We start from the raw sequence: 6,130 nt of genomic DNA on the forward strand, positions 1-6,130 counted from the left end.
GTCATTGGATTAAGGTCCAAACTAGCCCAGCATGACCTCAACTTAACTTGATTACAAAGATCTTATCTGCAAATAAAGTTATTGTTTTAGTTACTTTCTGCTTACTGGGATGAAATTCCCGACACCCACAAGTTAAAGGAGAAAAAGTTTATTTTAGCTCACTGTTTGAAGACATTTCAGCCCATAGTCAGCTGGCTTTAAGGCAGAGCAGCATAACTGGGGGACAGGGCAGAGGAAGACCAATCCATGGCATTGCAGGCCAGAAGAAACAGTGAACCTCTCTTCCTCTCTTCATTCCATCCAGGCTGCAAGCCTATTTGTTGGTGCCACCCACACCCAGACTAGGCCTTCCTATTGTCCACACTAGAACTGTGCTAAACCAATCAGTGAACTAATCCAGTTATCACACACCCATGATCCAGTATCACACAGCCATGATCCAGCCTCCTCCCAAAAGCCCCACATATGATTGCCTGAGGCTTTGAGGCATATAAGTCGTAAGTTATATTCTCAGGTACCAGAGTTTGAGACTTAAATATGCCTTTGCAAGGGAGGTCAATCCATAAAATCACAGTCATCTCTGGAACAGAATCCTTCCTCCAAGGTAGGACACATCTGACCAGGTATGGCTTCACGTCTGACAATATGTGTGTGTGTGTGTGTGTGTGTGTGTGTGTGTGTGTGTTTGTGTGTGTGTGTGTGTGTGTGTGTGTGTTTCTATTGTAGTGTTTTTACCATGACAAGAGTGTCCTCTTTATAACAAAGGGAACAGGGCCTAACCAGTGTGCACCATCACTGAGACACTGAGTCTTCCTCCCCAACCCCACCACCACCACAGCAGGGCAGCTTCTGGGCAAGGATTACATCTGTTACATCTGTGACTCTGGAGCTTATTTGCAGAATAAAGTGGGCACAGGGGTGTGTGCGATGCATAAAGTTAGAGAAATTTGATTTACTTCCCAAATCAGATGTTCAACTTCTTTTTTTTCCACTGTTATAATTAGTTTACAGAATTCTATGTATGATTTTTTAAAAGCACTTCCTGACCCCATCATGTTTCTCTGATAGTTGTTAAGCTAGGCAATAAGTAGGTCAACAGTTTAAGCATCCACAAGGATTTTAGATCAACTACTCACCAAAGAATTTGGCACGTATTCTGTCTTGTTTTGGATACCATGATGTATCCACTCTGAAGGTACACCTATCCAGCCAATTCCTCAGGATATGCTTTGCAAAATCAGTGGTGATCAACAACTTAGTTTGCCTTGGCACAGATCTGTGCTCACTTGCCTGTGACAGACAGCCTAGAAGTCAGTTTTGATACTAGCAACAGAGCACTGAGAATGACATGTTTTATACTATAAGAAATAATGCCAGGTGTCCTTCTGCAGATTTGTGTCCAGTGGTCGGCATGTGTGACGTGACATATTCTTCGGTATATCTTCTTAAGACATATTCTATCTATTTCTGTTGGAATCTGCCTTTGATTACAAGTTGATTATTACCATGAATAGAATCACTTGTACCCAAAACTCAAGATGTTTGGGCTGATGATGTAACAGTTCACAGATATCTGTAATGCTGACAAAAGAAGTTTTCTTGGTTCCTACTCAGAAGACCTGTGTCAGTTTCATGGCAAACTTTCTTTTCTCTCCTGCAACCATATCTGGATTCTTTTCCCTCATGATGTTGAATGCTCAATTCAGTAGCTCTTCATATGTGTACTTTCTCTCTCTCTCTCTCTGCCTGCCCAAGCAGGGCCTGTCTTGTTACTGAATGAAATACCATCATTTTTTTTCCTGTCTTCATCTTCTAAAGCTTCATCTTTTTTTAGTATTTCATTCCCATCTGAGAACTTGACATTCTTCTTCTTCTTCTTTTTATTGCCAAGCATAATATCAAGGACATTCTCTGGTTCAGCTGGCTCTTGAATATCATTGTCAGTCTTAAGATCCTTTATACCCCTTTCTGCTTCAGCAATATCAAATATCATTTTTCATTTTTTCCTTCTTTTTCTTTTGATTAAAGAAATTCAAGTCATCTGGATCATCAGAAGCATCTTTCTTCCTACTGTCCTCTTCATCAACTTCCATATCTTTGTCTTCAGTTGGTTCTGGTTCTATTTTTTGTTTCTGAGGGCTAGGTTTCTTCTTCTGGGCATCCCCTTCCTCATCTAACATCTTCCTCCTCCTCCTTCTCTGCTTCTTCTTCCTCCTCCTCTTCTTCCTCTTCCTCCTTTTCTTCCTCTTCCTCATTCTTCTTCTTCTTCTTCTTCTTCTTCTTCTTCTTCTTCTTCTTCTTCTTCTTCTTCTTCTTCTTCTTCTCCTTCTTTTTCTTCTTGCTCATAGTAGGAGTTCAGATGGACTTCACACAGATCCATGCATCATATTTCAAGTGACATTGAACAAGTTCACTTTTTTAGTCTGAATTTCTTCCTTAGTCATGTGTGAATATAATGCTTCCTTTGTAAGGTTATTTTGATGCTTAAATAATGTGCACATGGAGCTTTTAACAGATAACTGTTAAATGTTACTTCTAAATCCTTCTGTTTGTATTTCCTTTTCATACTTCCATAACCTTAGGGGCCTTATAATATGAAACATGATTTCTATTTAATATAAAGACACAGACAAGTAAGAAGGATACTTTAAAATATCTGTAATTCCCTCATCCATAGATCATTATTATTTAATTTGTGGCATGTTTCTTTAGTCTTTTGAAATACATATATTTATACATACTATTTCTGTAAAATTTATTTCATTCTGTACATATTTGTTTTGTAACTTCTTTAACTTAGGAAGATACTATGCTTTCATATTTAATTAAATGGTATTCTAAAACCTAGTTTATAAGGCTGCAGAGTAATCTATCATGTGTGTAACATAATTTCTTCATTGACTACCCTCTAGTCTGCCATTTGGATTGTTCCAAATGTTTTACTGTTTTAAACACTGTGGGAAACTTATTGACAGAAGAAACTGTGCAACTCTGATATTCCATTTTGAAAAAGTATAAGAAATAGTACTACTTAAATCTACTCTCTGAATGACTATTTTATTTCTTACTAACTTCCTGCTTCCTCTTCCTCACAGCTGATAACCATCTCTCTTTATTTCATAGAGAGAACAGAAACCATCAGAAGGAAACTTCTTTATGATCCCTTGACCAACTAACTCCATAACATACCTACCTCTGTGCCCACACACTGTTTGACCTCCTGCCCTCACACAAGCTCAGCTCAACCCTTACATCTCAGCATTAGACCCACATTACTTGCCTCCCAATGCATTGCAACTGTGATTGGCATGTTCCTCCCCTGTATCTTAGAAGTTTTCCTCTTACTAGGTCTAGAGCATCATGAAAACATGATAATTTTTCTTTGATGTTACTTTCCTATCACTATTGTAATAAATAACCATGAACCTAGCAGATTAAAACAAGCATTTATTATCTTACAATTCTGGAGGTCAGAAATCCAAAATGGGTTTAACTGGGTTAAAATCCAGATATCCAAGGTTGCATTCATTTCAGAGTCTCTATGGGAAAATGTATTTCTTGATCATTTTCCAGCTTCTACCTGGCCCCTGAATTTCTCCATATCACTTGGCTCATGGCTCTTTCTCCGTTATCTCCCTCTTGCTCTGAGCTTCCTACATCGCAAGGGTAAAGATGCCTATAATCTGGCTGACCTGGAAGATGCGAAATAGCATCCCCATCACACAATCCTGAATTTAATGATATCTACAGTGACTCCTTTGCCATGTCAGGTGACACACAAGCTTTGGAAATTCAGACATGGAAAACATGGAGAGTCATTATCTTGCTGATCACATTCCTACCCCGGCTGGACCATTATGTCAGTGTCCTGCTTCTGATGAGGTTACTAGTTATTTCCACATTGCCACATCCAATGGTCAGGTCCCAGTCCTGCCATGAGACATGATACAATGAGATATGGTATTATTTCTTTCATGAAATGCTAACATTTTTAGGATGCCACAAGTCTCTGGTATCCCCCTTATTTCAATTTCATTGGCTGCTCTTTCTCTCTCTCTCTACATCCTCCCTTTCCTCTTGACCACTAAACATATATACTAGGAGTCACTTCAGATGCATCCACTTGCTGGTGACCTCATTTAGCTATATGGCTTAAATATTTACTGGGCACATTCAGATTTCTATTTCCTGTCCCAACCTCCCCTCTTTAGTAATCTCATTAGTACAATTTCTCACCTGACATCTTCCCTGGGATTCTTCTCCAATTCAACTTATTCAATACTGAATTCAAGGTCCACGTACTCTCCGCTTGTGTAACCTGTCATTCTCCCCTCATAAAGGGACAGTGCACCAAGGTGCTCAGCTTGATGATTCTTTTCCTCAAAACTGCATCAAGTCCATCAGCAAATCTTTAAGGTGCTCCCATTAGCTACTACCTTAGACTGATTCTTTTACCCTTACAATCCCCTCATTCTGTCCTTCCTTTCCTGAATCTCTGCAGATCCTCCTAGCTACCCGAATGGTGGTCACCCTGCTTCTAGTCCCACCCAATGTTCTGTTTCCCATGCAGAAGTCAAAATGGTTATTAATATCCTAAATCAGAGTATGTTGGAATTGTACTCAAACCCTTCAATCTTAGCTCAGGTGAGTAGTCAAGGGATCTCAGGTGGGTCGCAGGGATCACAGGGTTTTTCTGATAACAATGAACATGAAGAGGACTCTGTGAATTTGTATACGCACATCACACATCCCAGGACTTTTATTTCCTTCTGCTCCTTGCTTCCTCCAACTCATTTTTTTTTCTTCAATTCTGTTATTGTGATCCCTTTTTCCTTCCTTCCCTCTTCTCTCCAATTCTTATTCCCTTTTCCATTTGAAAAATATCTCCCTACTTCCTATTACCTATCCTTTACTTTGTTTTTCACTTATATTTTGGATTTCTCATGTAAGAGAAGCCAAATGGTATTTAAACTTGTGTGTCTGATTTATTTCATCTAACATTATGGTCTTTAGGTGCATCCATTTACCTACAAATACCTCATGTGCATCCTTATTCGTGGCAGAACAGTACTCAGTTACGTATAAGTACAAAACTGGGAAATGTAGATCAGTGGAACAGGATAAAAGAAGCAGAATTAACCCCACACATATTAAACTATTTGATCTTCAACAAAGGGACCAAAAGCATACACTAGAGGAAAGACAGTCTCTTTAATATATGGTGTTGGGAAAATGGGACACCCACATACAGAAGATGTGAGCCTAGGCCTATATCTCTCACTATGTACTAAGCTGACATAAATATTGATCAAAGGTCTAAATGATAAAGCACAAATATTTAATCTACTGGGAGATAAAACAGGTAAAACTCTTGAAGACATAGATATGACTAAGGACATTCTGAACAAAATACCAATGGCACAAGAAATTATAGCAAGAACCAAACAATAGATTGATATCAAATTTAAAATTTTATGCACATCAAAGGAAACAACAGAGTGAAGAGACAGCCCCTTCAGAATGAAAAAAAAATTTTGCCAGCTATTCTGCAGATAGAGGACAAACATCTAGAATACATAAAGAACTCAAAAAAATTAGTGACTGCTCTACACATATGTTTGTCCTTTATTACTTGGACTTAGTCATTTATCCTTTGGGATAGTTCCTTGCTGGGTTTGTAGCAGGGCAGATCATTTCCCTGCCTCTGTAAGTTTGATTTTAATGATCTTACTTACCTTGGCTCTGGATTCTCGGTGTCTCTGCTGACTGCACAGTCTTTAAAGGCTGAGCTGACTTCCTACCTTCCTCCCTCCAGGTGTGTTCCCTTAATTGCACAGCCTCGAAGGCTCATCCATTGTTTAACTTTCAATATCCTAGTATGTTTGTTAGCACTATAAGACTGAGAGCTAAGCTTCCTAACTCAGTGGCAGTAGCAAATGTGGTCCCACCAAGGGCACCTGGGCCTCTGGCTAAATCCCTCAAATTCTTAGGTGAGCAATGATGCAGCCAGGAGTGGTGCAATCTACATAGAACCTCTCTGAGATCTGTGGTATTCTGTGTGTATACAAGTGTAGGAATGCTCCCTCCATACTGAAAGATATGCACATCCTAATCCCCAGATCTGTTGACT

The 6,130-nt window shown here is 39.2% G+C and overlaps 1 pseudogene; it reads right to left on the minus strand.

Moving 5' to 3' along the window:
* Positions 1 to 1,255: 1,255 nt before the first annotated feature.
* LOC100734597 (eukaryotic translation initiation factor 2 subunit 2-like) lies at positions 1,256 to 2,204 on the minus strand (annotated as a pseudogene).
* Between the last annotated feature and the right edge of the window lie 3,926 nt (positions 2,205 to 6,130).

This window comes from Cavia porcellus, unplaced genomic scaffold (genome assembly GCF_034190915.1).
Source record: "Cavia porcellus strain 051 isolate PalLab524CR breed Dunkin Hartley unplaced genomic scaffold, mCavPor4.1 scaffold_2, whole genome shotgun sequence".
Lineage (NCBI taxonomy): Eukaryota > Metazoa > Chordata > Mammalia > Rodentia > Caviidae > Cavia > Cavia porcellus.